This window comes from Ictidomys tridecemlineatus, chromosome 14 (assembly GCF_052094955.1).
Source record: "Ictidomys tridecemlineatus isolate mIctTri1 chromosome 14, mIctTri1.hap1, whole genome shotgun sequence".
NCBI classification, from domain to species: Eukaryota; Metazoa; Chordata; class Mammalia; order Rodentia; family Sciuridae; genus Ictidomys; species Ictidomys tridecemlineatus.
Window position 1 is genome coordinate 53,325,093 of NC_135490.1, and position 17,200 is coordinate 53,342,292.

Genomic DNA, 17,200 nt, shown 5'->3' on the forward strand with positions numbered 1-17,200 from the left:
ATTCATTCATTCATTCATTCATCCATCCATTTAGGACTCCCCAAATATTTATGAAGCCCTAGTGTGTGCCAGGCCTTGGGCTCTGGTTAGGTCAGGAAGCTGATCACTTAGATTCTCTAACTTACATCATCTTTACCTCTCAAATTGCAAACCTTTTGGTTGATCTTCTTAGGTTTCTGATTCTCTTGGGTTGTATTGGCCAGAGCTCTTTGATAAAACCTCGTTTATGGTGCCCCTTAAGATCTTCACTATCAAAGTGAGGGGCCCAGCAGTAGTCTCCAAAAAGCTTCACCTTTGCTTCATAACCTCAGGAAGTATTTTTGTAACCAGTCAGGATGGAGAATCCCAGCTGGGTCTCTCTGTGCCACTGATGATAAGCTTTATTGAAACTTCCCTTTATGACTCTGTAACATTTGTGCCGATCAGGTATTCCACTGTGCTCATTACAAGGGCAGAAGGACCATATTTTCTTACACAAATGCTGCTCTGATTGGAGCTGAGAGGGAAGAATCATGAAAGGAATACCAGTTCATAGATGCTATAATTCATGAAAGCCCAACAGTGCCTTGAAAATTGGAGAAAAGATTAAAGGCCACCCCCCAATAATGGCAGTGGCATTGCTATAAATACATTGGCATATCTGTCCTTTTCCAGCTCTTCAGTGTCTTGGGCTATGGAGACTGTCTTAAGGCGCTTGTGTCAATTTCAAAGCTTTCCTCTGGAAGCTTAAGCCCTTCTTAACAGTTCTTTAATAGCTGAAAAGCGGAGTTGGATTTCGAAACTCCATCACTCAGACATTTTGTAAAACTGATGTTAAGAAGATTTAAGCCAAAATGTTGGCACCGCCATTCTTTTCTTCTTCATCTGCCACCCTGCTTGATTCTCTAGCCCCCTCAGACACTCATGTCACGATCGATCCGGAATGGGACTGATCTGAATGAATCTCAGCACTGTGGAGTCATTTGTTGAGATTACCCGAGAATAATCTCCCAACTCAACTCTTGAGAAAAATCAACAAAAAGCTCATAAAACCATTATGCTATGACTTGATGTCACTCTGCCCTCATAAACACCTTTTAGCTTAAAATCTTTAAAAAGCTACTTGCGGTTCTGTATTTTCCTCCCTAACCAATCTGGACAAATAAGTGAGATTTTATTCCCTCTATTTAGTTAGATTTTTTCCTTTTCCTCTAACAGGCTCACTAATCAGCATATTTGATTTACAAGAGAAAGAAGTTAATTTGGGGAATATTTATTATGAAGGTCTAATATTGCAAACAGAAAAGGAAAGTCAGAGTCATAAAAAAGGGAAGCCATGAGAGAAAGGGACGTGTGGAGAAGGAAGGTGGAATCAACAGAGATCAACTGCTAGATGTAGAGGAAAGAGGAAACCCAATGGGGAGCCTTCAGGAAGACTCTGTTTTCAACTATTCCAATAAGAAAGGAGGGTCTTCTTGTTGCCTGAGATCACTACAAAAACTGACACTGTCCTCCAGTGTAGGATCCAGGATGTTTCTTCATAGAAGCAGCACCAAACCAACACCCCCCCCTAACGTCGCCCCCCCCAACCCTGTCCCTATGGAAACTGCTAATAATGGGTCATTCCCTACCCTTCACATATGTGAGGAGACCTAGTTTAAATAAATCCTGTTTTTCTTAGGATCATAAAATGAAGTTCAAAGAGAAAGTGTCTGCCCCTTTAATAAACTAGGTGTTAAAATAGAAGCCTCTCTCACTAAGCAGGAGGGAGGTTTTGTTAGTGGGGAGAGGGTGGCTAAGGAGCATCTGATGGGATCTTATCAGCTCTCTTTTAGGAAGAGCAGTTCAGAGCCTTTGGCAAAGACAGAGGATCAAAGACTCAGAGCTCTACCAGCAAGAAAAGGGCCTTTGTGGGGAAAAATCAAGGGAAACTGGAGTTCTGGAGTTGTTATGGGGGAAACCCCACCTTGAAAATCACATGCCCAGAAGAGATAACCCAGGTACTGAGTCATGGTCCTTGCATGAATCTGAGCCAGGGGAAGTAAGTGTCCTCTAAAGGCAAACTCAGCTAACCATTTAGATAACCAAAGCACATGATGATCATGTATAGTTAATTTCTACTTAGGTTTTTTTTTTTTTTAGCTTTTGAAATACAGATTATTGAGGTAGCTTTTAAGACAAAACCCTTGGGGGATGTTATTCTTGAGAGCTCTTTTCTAGACACTTGATGCTGCCTTAAAAGAGAGTGTACTTAAGCATAATCTCATCTTAATAATTTCAGAGTATCACTGTAACATCTACTATTTGCTCCTGTTGCATTATAATGTAATTTATTGGTTGTGCCACAGTGATGGGAAAGATGCACAGTTAATTACAAATCTGAAGACACTCACTATTAGCCAATCTTGAGTATAGTAGAGTGCAGAGGATTATATAAAAGGGTTGGTTATCTTTTTCCATCAATCACATTTAAATTTAACAGCGACTACTCAGAGGAGCACTTAGGAACTCTTCCCTCCTTTACCTTCCTCTTCAATTCATCTCTCACCTCCCTTCAGCTTTTCTACCTCTGGTCTCCCTACAGGACCCTCTCATTCTGTTTTTTGTTGTTAATTTTTTTAAAAATTGTTCTTTTTAGATATACAAAGCAGTAGAGTGTATTTTGACATAATATACCTACACAGAGTATAACTTATTCTAATTAGGATCCTTTTCTTGTGGTTGTACATGATGTGGAGTTACACTGGTCATGGATTCATATATGAACATGGAAAGTGATGTCTGATTCATTCTACTGTCCCATCCTCCTTCCCTTCCCTTCATTCTCCTTTGTCTAATCCACTGAACTTCTATTCCCTCCCCGCTTATTGTGGTTAGCATCTGCATATCAGAGAGAATATTCAGCTTTTGGTTTTTCTCTTATCCTTTCAAAGGGAGCAAATATATTAGCTCTGAAACACTAAGATAGAAAGGACTTTCTGCAAATACATCTTCTAGACAGATCAATGTTTCTTTGCTTATGTTTATCACTTTCCTAGGTAACTTAAACACAGTCTTTTGCTGAAAAACAAATTTCTAAGGCCCTGCTAAGACTCCTTCCCTGCTGGGGAAAGAATGAGGGAGTAGAAAGGAGGGAAAATTCGGTGCTGCCACCATTGTGATGTTTCCGGACTTTCTGATGCTGAGAGATTTGTGTATGGATGACCAAAGATGCAAAGATGGGTCACTTCATTCTCCCCTGAACATCTTGAACAGGCCAGGGCGACCTGATATCCTTCCTTTTGTGAAAGCAGTCCATTGCCTTTGGCCATGAAGGAAGTAGATCCTTCTCCTTTGTCCTGAGCTTTTCATTTCTGTTGTTTCTTAATGTGTGTCCAACATGGTGCTGGCTGCTGTCAGCATTGTTGATTGGGGGGTAATGTGGGTTATTATGAAAAAAATAATGAAAATACAAACAGGAATATAATTAATTTTAACTTGAGTGGGTAAAATTAAAATGGCCTGGCAGACAGAAATGGTGAGAAAGGAAGAGGTGTGGGTTGAGCCTTGAAGAGTGAGTGTAATAGCACTAGAAGAAGGTGGAGGTGGGGCAAGCAAAACCTGGGGAAGCCATGGGAAAGTCAGGCAGTTGGACAGTATGTGACCATGGGAGGACTGTAATGGATGGGAGCAGAGGAGATGAGAGTGGAATGAAGTTGGGTAGATGGATTGGAGTCCGATTTCAGCTACCTCTGGAAGTCAGATAGAAGGGCAGTGTAGAGGTATTAACCTTGTGCTGCTCAAACCTCATGCTCCACAAATTTGAGGCATCCTCCTGAAGATTTAGTATTACAAAAATATTTGGGGCAAATTATTTTTTAAGTCATTCCCTAAAACAAACATGCATGTAGTTTATAGTTTGCATGATTTGAGTAATAAAATATGTATATCTGAAGAAATTTGGGCTGAAATTTGACACCTTCACACACCCAGATCCTTTTTTCCAGCCTGATGTGTACTGGTGGAAGAGTTTGCCTATTCATTAGACAACAAGAAGTGAGGCCTCATTGCCCTAAGCTGTGGCCCTTTGAGTGGAGCATCTTTCTGGTGCTCTGAGTATCTTTAGGTATCACTCTGAAAGCTGATCTGACATCTTGTCTAATAGATCCAGATGGTTATGCATCACATATATATTCGCCCATGCCAAGACATTATTGCTTTATCACTAGGCTTAATATTCCATGATAGGGCATTTGTGTAGTCCTTTGTAGGTTGATTTGCCATCATTCTCTTAATAGCCTTAGAAATAGTATTATCACCTGTTTTTATAAATGCAATGACATGTGGCAGGCGTTGTAAATATGTTTGATGAGTTATTTGAAGAAAGTGTCTCTGTTAGGACATGGGTCCTGGCTGGCAGGAGTTCCAACAGCCACAATCATGTGTGCAGCCCTTTGTCTTGGAAGAGTGCTTCATGTCACACGTGATCTGCCAGCCTCATGGGAGGGATGCTGACCTTCTTAATTCAATTCTCCAACTCCTGTCAATTGGTGCTTTGCTGGACAATATTTCATGACAGCTTTCAGCTCTGTATTTCTTATGAAGAATTTAACTGAAGCAAAACAGAATTTAGATGGGCAATTTAGCCTTGCAAATCTCTTTCTGTCTCTCAGTCTCTGTCTTTCTCTTTCAGGTTATTTACAATGCTGGCTCACTAATAAACACAATCATGATTTGAATGAACAGAATCACATGGTTTTATCTAACAGAGTGTTTTATATAATAAAATATTCCTTACAGTCTTGAAACTTCACGAAGCCCTGTCTATCTGACACCAACTTCCTGGAAGACTCATTAGTAATTAATGAAATCACTAAGAATGGTCCATGGTGACTGACACCCTCCTGGCAGCCGAATCTCCTCTTACACTTTGTTGAAATTCTATTGGCTCCGTAGGTTTGATTTGGGGGAATGGGTTGGGGAGGTGGAGAGGGAGGGAGTTTGATTACATACAGTTTTACAACAACCCTCAGTGAGAAGGGAAAGCTGTGAGTATATTCCTCCAAGTTTCTTTACTTAGGAAACTGCTGGGAGAAGTTTTCTGAAAATTATTTCATATATCCAATGCTAATAAGAAGATTTTTTAAAAAAGAAATACTGCTAATGTCGTCGTTCTACTTAAATGATATTGGGTGGCTCAAGTCAATAAGCAAAGATGTAGTGTTGAAAATCACCCTCCTTTTTTTTTTTCCTCCCGTTTTCACACATTTCTTTCTTTCTTGGCATTGCCTAGATTTATTCTCCTCTTCTCCCTTTTAGGAACAGAATTTGGTATAAATAAATGATAACTGAGAAAATGGTATAAGCTGAAGAGTAAATGTCAGTTTCTCTAGTCTCCTACCGTAGGATAGGAGATAACTTGTTATAACAAGCAGTTACCCACAAGAAAGATGGTGGTTTTGATGGATGTTATTCAGTTTGAATTTAATAATAAAAAACACTTCTTTTTGTTTCTTTAATTATGTCACTAAAAAAGGAAGGAGAACCCCCCAAATCCTTTCAGACTACTAGTGCACTCAAACTGTTAACTCAAAATAGGCTACTTTGTCAGAGTACTGCCCACAAAATGGAATTCTGTACATTTCATAGCCAAAAGAATTTAAATTGTATGGAGCTAATATTTAATACAAATGCAAGTACCAGTGGAATCTGCATACTTAATATGCATCCTCTAACTCTCAGAATTAAACAGTTGATCTATGGGACACAAAGGGATCATCCTTCTCTCAAAGAGAATATTTTATGACCAGGCAGTTAAAAAGGCACTGACATAAACAACTGTTTGCAACTCTCTCTCTCTTTCCTCTTTCTCTCTCTCTCTCTCTTTCTCTTTCCTCTCTCTCATCTTCAAAAAGAAAAAGGTACACATAAGGACATGCTGTTTCAGACAAAGCATTTTAGAAAATCATTTGATATTTTTTTCTTTTTCTTTAGGGACACCCAAACCTTTGATAGTTGCTCAAGGGAGTTTCTATAATTTATTTATTTCTTTATTTTGGCATGAGGAGAGGGCCAGTATGAACAAAACTCCTCTTGGAATTGGAAATAATACTAGTTCCATTATAGAAGTGTAATTTATGATTTTTGTGCCATGACTAAATGGACCAGTTTTTCTGGGACTATGTCAATTTTCAATGTTTCATTTAAATTTTAATTGTTAAAATTCTATCATTGTACATTTGTAGGAAGTTTACCTAGATAAAGTAGTAAGGTAGAAAACAATTATTTTGATACATTCCTTGTCCTAGTTTTTGATTCCTAATATACTGTCACTCTCTGACAGGCCGTGATTTAGAAAGACACTGTGGAAGTAACTGAATGTTGGAGGTGAGACCTCTCAAGAAAAGCATGTATCCCCATTCTTTCCTTTCCTTCAAACGCCTGAGGGAGAAGAAAGACATGGAGTGAAGAGCTGCCTCATTTTCCTGAGAGAAAACAGTGGTGCTGAGAGCCTGGTGTGACTTCTGTACCTGCAGCATTTCCTAGTGTTCAGTGTTGAATCTCTGGCTCCCAGACTCAAGGGTGGACCCCCTCCCCACTCCACCCAGTTGGGTGAGCATCATAGTGAGATCATGATTCCATGAAGCTCAGAGATGTGCACACTTTATGTTTTGAATTACATTTTATCAGTCAGCCTGCTTATTGAGAGCTAGGTGCTGTCTGTGGAGTTATAAAGATATACACGATACTATCTCTGTCCTTCCAGAGCTTGGAATGTACTTAGACAAGCCAGGCATGTACACATAAAATAGAGACTCGCTGTACCAGGTGGTGGAGGACATGCTACTGAGGATGCAGAGGAGGGAAAGAATTACAGTTGTATGACAGGCTGGAACTGTAGCCCTTCAAAGAAGTAGGGTCCCAGTTCGAGAAGCTTGGAGGACTAATTTCTGATTGATCTGGAACTTGATTTTCTATTTTTGTGGTGCCAGGGGATGAACTCTAGGGCCTCATACATTCTAGTCAAGGGCTTTGCCCCTGAGCTACACCTTCAGCCCCAGAACTTGATTACCTAACAGCTTTATTTCAAAGACCCTTTCTAAATTATTTTTTTCCTCTTAAGTTCAGCTGCTAAATAATGTCCTTTCTATGTAGTGAACAAATATATTTAAAGGGGGGAGATCAAAACTTGGGCTTTATGATTCTCTGATGAATAAGGAAAAGCTGTTTCCACTGCTTGGTAGGTTGGTTCTCCACTCTCTTCTTGCTTTGACTGATAATGTGAGTTTAAGCAATTAACTGAAGCCAGATCAGAATAAGCAAAACCAAGAGTCCCAGCAGAATGATTAGATCAAGGATGCCTGTCCCTTGGACATTTCCATGAGGACAGTGAAAAACTCTAGACTATTATAGACTTCAAGAACAGCTCTTTGGAGATTCTTTGAATAGGGTGCAAAGGGAAATTGCCTACTTATATTGGGGTGTTGAGTGGACTTGCAGGGAAAGAACTGACAGGTAAACTCTAGTTTAGGTACATAATATGTTCCCAAACGATCTAAAATGACCTTCACATGCCCTCCAGAATGTAAAAATATCACTATATTCCTTCAGCCCTCAATCTTGCTCTGCTTTCCAAAGCTTGTCTGACACCAGCAGAAACCCCATGGTTATAATTCTCTCTGCCCTCAGGAACATTTACCAGTAAGGGGGAAAATAAGACCAGAAAATTGTTGCTATGAGCTCTGTTTTGTGGAAGTTAAAATGCTAGAGCGAGAATCTGATTGCTTCATAGCTCCACCTCTCTCCCTCCCTCTCTCTCTCTGCCCAATCCACCCCCCTTCTCAGTTCTCTCTCTCCCCCAACCCCTACCTTTTCCTACTCTCCTCCCATCCCTCCACTGGACTCCCAGTTCTGCCCCCACACCAGGCCAGAGAGAGCCTTACAGGTTGTCAATGAAACATGGAATTATTTCCTTTGATGGCTTAGATAATAGTAGCAACCAAAGCAATGAGTGAGGTTGGCTGAGACCAATGCAGTCCTGCCCGGGACTGGAGAGCCAATCACAAGAGCAGAGGGCGGGGCGTCGGTACCAGCAGATAATTGCTAAGTGCATCCCTAGCACAGTTGGTCAGAGCTGCTGAAAGGTCTGGCTGCAGATACAGGAACGCGTAATCCTCAGCGTGCTCCATCCCTAGAGCATCCTTCCACCACTAGGCAGGGCAGCAAGCCTCTAGGCAGCAGCCCCTCTGCTCCGCGGAAAAGGTACCTCTGTCTGCGTGGGGTGGGGTGGGGGGGGCGCTCCTGCATGTCGGTTCTCAGTGGCTTGCAGTTTAGCAGAGGCGCAGGGATTGCAGAAAGAAAAGTTTAGGGGAGGAAATGTGACAAAGGTAGGAATCCACTGTCTTTTGTTGGGAGGAAAACAAGCTGACAATTTGGAAAACTTCTGTCAAGAACTGGGCTTGTTTACTACTCTTAATTAGCTGCACTCAGATCTGTTGGAATCGGTCTGATCCTGGGCTAGGGAGCCTGCAGGATTCAGGTGTAGACTCTGGTTCACTGGGTGAAGGAAGCTAGACCCCAGGATGTGCAGTTTTCTGACCCCCGCCCCCCACCACGGACGATTCTGTGACATATCATTGGAAGGATGGTTCTGATAAATGTGATTGGTTGGTTGGGTGTTCTGCCATAAGGTCTACCCCGTCTACATTACCTTGACCTGCCTTCCCCAAACTATTGTGACCTTCAAGTTCAGTCTTTTCTCAAACTTCTGTCTCCTTCTCACTTCTGCTCCTTGCCCACTCTGTCTCCATTCATTTTATTCCATGAGAAGATACATTTCCTGGGGTCTGGGGGCCTGTCCTGTTTGACCTGGTGAGCATCTGCATGTCACACAACTTGGTGAGAAACCAACACAATCTTTGACAGAGGAGGAGAATCGCTTCATTGATTAGCTCCGGGAAACTCTGACAGACTTTCCAGGTTTGGTGTGTCCCCCCAAAATGGGGATGGAGCTAAATTTTATCCCATGTGTGGCTTACACCCTTACCAGAGAAGTATCCATCCTTGAGCATCCTGACAGCTCTGTGAGCTGAGGCTGGTGAGAGGGACAAGTGGTTCAGGGCTGCCTCTTTATGGGTGCGCAGGTTGTTTAGGTACACAGGTGCAGAAAGATGGTGCTGAAGTCACCATCCATACTGCTGCTAATAACTGCTCTTCAAGTAGAAAAGCTCACCATGGCAGGTAGTGGTTCAGTCCAGCATCATCTCTGAGCATTCTACATTGTATGACCATAAGGGCCTCCCTTGCTCTGAGACCTACTTTGGGTCCTGTGGAAAACTCTTTTTCTCCAGCTTCTGCAGTGGGAGATGTTAGGAAAGCAAACCTTTAGGAAGTGGTGTCCCTGTGAGGGAGAAGGTGATGCACTTGGGTTTGAACTTCTTTCCTGCGTTTGCTCACACAGCTCCTGTTTTCACAATGATTTGAAAAAATAGCTGTCTGACTTTTTGTTGTGGGTCAGGATGCACTCAGCTTTCTCTTCTGCACATGCTGTCTGACAGTAAACAAAACCTACTTGCAGGCCTGCACAGTGTGATTCCTTTGTGTTCTGGGGACCTGGAGTGGAAACTAACATTTGGTCAAGGACTTCATCCTTTGTGGTCTTTCTAGGGCATGCGACCCCCAGGGAGCCCAGAAGAGGCAACACTAGCCCACGGTGGTCTTGATGGCAGACCCCTTGGTTTTCATGAAGACAGTAATAAATTAGAAAATGCTTTTGAGTTTGAGGGGTGTCTAGGACCAGGAAGCAGGAGCCGAACCAGTGACCCCTTCAAGTGATGCTGATCTGCTGGATTTCTACAGTGATAGAGAACATTAAAAGTAAGGCATTTAAAACAGCTCCTGAGCGGTGACTCATGCACTGAGGAAAAAGGCTGGGCTGGGGGGTGGGAGCAGAGGGAGCTTTGAAAAGTACAAGTGGGACACGCTGGCGCACTTGCTTTTTCTCCCTCTCCTCCTCCTCATTCCTTTTCCTTGTATTTCCCCATTTGGAACAGAGATCATTAAAATAACAACTTACGCTAAAGAAATACATACATACATATATAGGAGCTGAAGAATAATTGACAAACCATAAAACACCATCATTGCCATTTCACCTTGGGTGGGTTGGGGTGTGAAAAACCAGGATCCTGTGTCTCTGCTGTGATCCAGTTTGGAGAATTTAATTTCTGGTGTCAGGCTGATTAACTCCTTGTGAAGCTGGGTGCCTGTCTGTGTATGAAGGGACCGACTGATGTTCAGGAAATTAAATTTATTACTTCTCATTTTATCAAACATGATAGCTTTAGCCAGGACCCTGTATATAAGCACCATTCAGAAATCTAGCATTTTTTTTTCTTTCCCCAACTAGCCCAACTGGGATTTCTCTCATTTGACCACTGTGGTGTAGGTAGAGAGGTTGCATCTCCTGCTTTTCCAAGCCCAGTGCAATTTACCTGGCAAGTAAATGTCTGATCCCTACTTTCCCGACCTTCTGTCTTCATCATCCTCTCTGTCATGTCTTTTTGTCCTACACACATTAATAAATAACCTCTTTGCCAACCTGATTTGCTCTTGTCATTTTGTGCCAATTTTGCTGTTAAAGAAAACTGTCCCCTGAATAAGATGGAAAACATATTGTAACTTTTATCAGAAAAGTGCCTTTTTGTCTTCTCTTTTAAAATCTAATTTTGTGGTTTTGGGGAAATCAAATAAGCACATTGATTGGGTTAGGTGTTTTGGTAAATGCTGTCACAATGTTTCCTTTTTCTTTTGTGGACGTCTGACTCCCCCACTGATCCTCAGGGAGGGTGTGTCTGGAGGTTTGAAGCAGTCTGGAACATCCCTGAAAGTTGATGAGATTGGAGCACAATGTGCTCCTATTTATTCAAAGTGGGGAAAAGGCTGTTTTGAAATCTAGGCTCTGCAATGTATTCAACATACTCTGTTATTGTCCCCCACATTCTTCACTTAGGAAAATTTTATGGGCAGAGTTTTAAGCAAATAGTTCATCTGACTCATGCTTCCGTATACTCACGTGCCCCTTCCTTCCTCTGCCCCTTCCTTTCACCTTGATGCAGGTATCTGAATAATCATATTCATTCTTACACCGCTTGTTCCTCCTTCCCTCTGGTTCTTCTTTCCTGTCATGTAAGGGCACCATCAGGTTGAGATTTGCTTTTAGGTGCCCTGCTCACCTTACTTGGGAAAAGAGTTCAGCAGAATACTTCAGGAATTGTGGAATATTCATAGGATCCAGCCTAGTGGGAGCAATGAGGTAATCTTTTCACCAAGTTCTGTTCTACTGCAGATCTTGCAAGAGTACCTGGGGCCTTGCAGGTGACCTGTGTGAGGCAGACAGGGCAGATATATCAAAGCCTGGGGAATTCCTACCAGCACAAGGCTCTGCTGCTCCACCCTCCTGAGGCCTATGTCCTCCCACAGCCCCACACCCAGCCCCGACTGACCTTGGAAACATTAGCAAGCAGCTCCACTGGTCTATCATTCTCCCAGGTTCTTTGTTCTCTGTTTTCTTGTCTATAAATAGTTGGAAAAGATTAAATCCACTCATTCATACTAAGGTGTGAACAGTGAACAGTATTGCCAATTAGAGAGGTATTTGAAATCTTTTAAATTTTTAAATTTTTTACAATTTTGGGATGCTGGAGATTAAAACAAGGGCCCACTCATGCTGAGCAAGTGTTCTACCACTGAGCTACACCCCCAGTCCAGTATTTGTATTTTTCATGGAAATCAAAGATGTGCGTAGTAGAAATTCAGACATCTGCTAGTGGGACTGGGAAGATGGTTTGAGTAGACAGCACACTGGGAGACCGTGGCTCTTTGCTTTTCAATTAAAGGTAGTTACCCACATTGAGGACACACTGTGGCCATTCAGGGCTTTGTGGCAGTATTTGATGTCTTGTGCCTGGAGCCTGATCCCTGAGACTTGACCTTGGACACTGAATTTACTTACCCTTTTTGACATTCAGTTTCCCTCTATGGATAAAGCCAGGGGCTTGGACTATGTTCTCATTGTACTCTGACCATCTCTCTCAATCTTGCTACAGAGCCCTATAGCTCTCTGTGGATGCCACAGCTTTAGAAAGATGTGGAGCTTGCAGAGCTACCTTCAGTGTGGGCCACAGTGACCGGCGATGCTTTCAGAGTTAGAATCCATGAAGGCAGGTCGGAAGGAATGGTGTATGTTATGCCAGAAGAAAAACAGGCTGAGGGGTGATGTCATGACTGATTTTGGTTTAGGAGGGGATGTTAAATGGAGGATGGCGACCAGCTGTTCTCCATCTCCAGTAAGGATTGAACGAGAGAAAATAGACTGAAATTACAGCAGGTATGAGGAAGAATTCTCCATCAGCAAGAGTTTTTAAAAAGGGAAGGTTGTGGAGCCTCTGTGATGATCTTTAGGAAGTGGATAAGCTGGAGGTTTTAGCTGGAGGAGGAGTTAAAGGGACATGAGGAGGCTGGGGCTGCACAGTCTAGGGATCCATGCCCTGTCCCAAAGAGGTTTTCTCCAAAACCTTGCCCTTGCTCTGGGCCTATTGAAGTCACTGAAAATCAAAGCCCCCCTGGGTGAGTAAGAAGGGAATACAGCCAACCTGTGCTTCTCCCACTCCCGGGCATGGAAACCCCTCAGTCTTGCTGCCATTGTGATGAGCAGATCCTGTCTATTGCTTGGGGAGGTCCCATCAAATCTAATCATTAATTTCCAGATGTGGCAAGTAAGGCCCAGAGAAGTAAGAGGCTTTGAAATTGCCACACAGTGATCTGGTGGCCAAACCAGGACCAGAATCAAGGTTCTCCATCTCCCAAGTCGGTGTTATTTGCTTCATAGCATCACTGCTGCCACTGCCCAGTAACAATACAGCAATCCCTGCCTTGCAGCCACCAAAACCAACACCACCTGTGTGGTCTCCTCTAGGAAACCACTGCATGCTGCATGAGGATGTCACAGTCTTCAAGAGGCAAACCTATTCCTCAGTTCCTCACAGGTTTATGAGTGCCTCAAAGTCAGTGGACATTATTGCCAGGAAAATAATGACATCGATGCAGATAAATGAACTGTAGAAATTCATCTCTACTCTAACAGGATGACCCATAAAAGTATTTCACCTCGATGTGGAAGGGTCAAACTGAACCCACAGAGCATGTCACAAGAGTTCTAGCCTGGACAGGGTGAACCTCAGTGCCTGCTCCTCCTTACTATTGCCTCAGTGTCCCTGGACTGCAGAATTGCTGTTTCTTGAGAGGAACTGCATTTCACGTCCCTTCATGCCCACCTTCATAAGTAATCACTGAGGATCTCCAGTGGATATCATTTCTTCATTCAGTTATTACAATTTCATTCTTAGCCCCTTTGAGTGCTTTTTACCTTATTTCCAATGCATCTAAAAAACTGCCTTGTTCGAGTGTCTTATAAAAGAAGGAAATTGCCTTACTACACACAATGCAGCCAATGTGAGCTTGAACCAATTTGCAGAGGAAGTTAAGAAGTGTGGAGTTACCCTAAGAGTAAGCACTGAGGACACTCTTCTTGTGGAGAAAAGAGGCACCAATATGCTTGATTGCACTGTTGAGGATGTTGTACCATCCTCCAGCCAGATCACTGTTGACCCATTAAGTTTGAACAATTAACTTCCATGAACCACATGGCTGTTTCATTACTGCTTGTTGCATTTGAACCTTGGGAGAGCTCCAGTGCTGGGTGCTTTAGCATTAATTGATGGTGGAGTGAAGTATGAAGATGCAGCACCATCCCTAAGACAAAGGCAGTGTGGGACTCTGAATAACAAACAACTCTCATATTTGGAGAAGCATGAACTAAAAATGCAGCCATGCTTTAAGGGCTCCAGTGAGCATAGGAACGACTGCTGTATTCAGTAAGTCATGGTGCTTTGGGAGTGTAACTTGGGATGGGACCTAACTGTTTTTAAATATTATCCAAAGTGTTGCTGTCCTGGATGTATCTATCTGACGGAGTTTACAAAGGAGTATTGGAAAGCAGTTTCACCAGGCTAAAGATGGACAGAATTTCTCCCTGTATGTATTGGTGATGATCAACCTACTTAGATATGGGGCAAATAATTCTTACTGTTTGGCAAATAAATGTGTTATGCCTTGGGTATAAGTTTTCCCATAGCTCATGGGAGACAATGCAGTAATGCTCACAGTGAAGTAATTAGATTATGAGAGCTGTGTCCTAACAGGGCACTAATCTGGATGGCTTAATCATTTGAGATGACTAAGGTACTATGTGGTAACTGCTAGCAGGTGATGTGACTCAGGAAGATAGAGGTCACTGGGGGCATGTCCTTAGTGGCTATATTTACTCCCTATGAGTTTGTGTTCTCTCTCTCTCTCTCTCTCTCTCTCTCTCTCTCTCTCTCTCTGCTTTCCTGCTGTCATGTACTAGAGAGCTTTCCTTTGATGTATCCTTCTGCCATGATCTTCTGCCTCTGCTCAGGCCCAGAGCAATGGCACCAACTGACCATGGACTGAATCTTCTGTAACTATGAAAATGACTTTTTCTGCTCTAAATTGTTTTTGTCAGGTATTTGGGTCACAGTAATAAAAAAGTGACTGCCAAGAAACTTACTCTTCATTTTTTTCCAGACAGAAAAAAATAATACTCATTTTATTTTAAAAACTCTCGTGAAATTGTTTTCCATATGACATCCCATTTAAAAATTTAATGTAAACCAACCTGTGGGTTACTCAAGATATACAGAATTGCACAATATGTTTACAGATTCTAGAAGATTTACAAGTATTATTCATTAGGTAGTAACGGTTTGCTGCAATTTTTCCAGAACATATTCCATAGTAAAAGAAAGGGCATATATTGGTGTTCTTCTATAAAAATGCCTAACAAATGGAAAATGGCAATTTTCCAGAGAGAAGATTTGTTCTTGAAATAGTTTTCTTAAACAATTGGGAATATAGAAAAGGTTGTAGATATAAAAGAATTATAACAATGTGTAAGTTAGCATTTTTCTTTTACATTATTGTAAGAACCATTAAGGTAAAAGGTTTATATTCATTATAAAACCACTCTTAAATCTTATGCAAATAATATAACATATGAAAAATATTTCTGCAATGAAAATTACCCTTTAAAAATATGTTGTATACATGGAAGAAAAATATCTTGTTTGCTACCTGTGTTCAAATTCCAACTGATCAGTCAGGCAAGATGAACTTTGAGAAACACCAATCACAGTGTATGTTAGAGTATCTATGAAATTTTGGAAACTGAGAAATATTTTTACAAAAGATCCAGGAACTCACTCATTTTCTAAGATGTGTCCCAAGTGGCCTTCAATGATCTTCTCCCTGAATGCTTGTTAATCTGCTTATGGAACAGATATGCAGAAATTCTGGAATAACCAGAATCAATCAGAAGAAACACAAGACTTGAGGATATAGGATCTCTCTCCATCTTCCTTAGCAGGCAAGGCCCTGGTCCCAATCCCATTTTCTGCAAGGAGTGCAGGAGTCAACCCAGAGGCAGACTGACTGGAGGTGGCCCTGGGTGGATGGAGCTTGCCACGTTCCTGCTGCACTGACCCTTCTCCAGAAGAGCCTCATCTTCTTTTACTCTTCAGCAAGCCTCCTGGGGAAATACATCTCTTTCAGACTCAAAGGCACAGAAATCACACATTGGAGCAATATTCTGTTGGCATTGACCACTGTCGGGGCTACTAGACAAAATCAGACATAAGAGGTGCAAGGCCTTCTTCAGTGGTGTTCTCCCTGCCTCCTGGCAGCAGGGACTCAGGCCAGGGCCAGAGCATACCTGAAATCCTGTTGCTCTGAGGATGCGACACCAGCAAGCAAGGCCAGATTGATGTCTATGTAGAGCCCGCCCATCTTGACTGGAATCCCTGAGCTTGCTGTTCTGGGTTGGTGCCCCTCCTGCACCAGCCATTACTGGGGCACCTGCACTTGAGGCTGTTGGATGCGTTGGAGAAGAAATATTTTTGCTGCAATCCTCTTAGAAGAGGTGGCAGTTGGAGTCACAGAAATGCATTTATTGTTATGAGCAGAGCAAGTCTTTGACTTATTTACTTATTTACTTTGTTTCCTGGTTTAAACTTCTTTTTTTCATATCAAGTGGTCAAAGCACCCCATGAGTTTCAAGTAGAGTCCAAAAGCATTGCATACAGTTTCACCCTGAAGGTTTCTGCACCATAAGGTGGTTGTGGTGTGCCAGTTGGCACAGACAGTCTAAGCCTTCATGGTGAAGGCACATGCTTCTGGCTGATGAGGGGTCAGCTGAGGCCATTAATCTTGTTGTAAAGACTTTTAGTATGGGATTAGCTACCACAAACTTTGTGCAGGCAATGGCCAGTGTCCTCCAAATGTCCACAGAAGCTACAATTCACACACTAGGGGCTCTCTGCCAGGTTCTCCAGCAGGTCTGCACTGGGTTACTCAGGAACTGGAATAGGGCTCCAGGAGCTAGGCAGGTATCAGTGGTGCACTCAGGTAGAGTGAGTATGGACTCAGTATTGGTGGTGGTAATAGGTGGTGGTAATAGTGGTATGTCTGGTTCAGGAGCTATGCCATAGACACTGAGCTGTACTTGTGCTCCTGGCTGCTCATGGGCGCCAGGGTGCACCTGCCACTGCCTCTTGTGCTGCCAGAGCCCCTGTTTACCACCACAGTTTAGCCTCCAGGATTGTGCCATTGGCCATGGAAGGGATTGGCCAGTAGGGGAAGAACCAAGGTGTGCACCTCAGCCTAGCCAGGGAAGTCAGGCTCTTTGGCCCAACCACTGGCTACATTGATTTTTCTGCCTTATGGGGGACTGTGGGATGAGACTTGGGGCCAATCAGGGTCCCCATTGAAGATAGGCCAGAAAGACAGCAGTGGGTGCTAGGTACATAGACCAGTTACTGGCCGTCTCTGCAGCTGCAGCTACTGTAGCTGTAAATGTAGGAAGAAGCCAGGTGCACCATTGAAAGCGGCATGTCCCTAACTGGAGAGGGCAACAAGGATCAGGAAAATGTCCTCAGGCTGTTAGGGTACAAACTAGCTCAGCTTGGCATCCCAACTAGACTGTCACAGCTTGCTGGTGGTCTTTTCTGGTTGAGCTCAGTGAAGAGCAATAGGTTTTCTCAGCTGGACAAGGCACTCCCAGGGAAAAAGACGCTAGCACCAAAGGTCCATGGGGAGCCCAGAAGAA

At 42.8% G+C, this 17,200-nt stretch overlaps 1 long non-coding RNA gene across 1 annotated transcript in view; it reads left to right on the plus strand.

Annotated features, from left to right (window-relative positions):
* Nucleotides 1-8,107: 8,107 nt before the first annotated feature.
* LOC144370620 (uncharacterized) overlaps nucleotides 8,108-17,200 on the plus strand; it is a 70,698-nt gene continuing 61,605 nt past the window's right edge. Inside the window, exon 1 of the long non-coding RNA XR_013430525.1 lies at nucleotides 8,108-8,220. This is a non-coding gene — a long non-coding RNA (uncharacterized LOC144370620). The remainder of the gene's footprint in view (nucleotides 8,221-17,200) is intronic.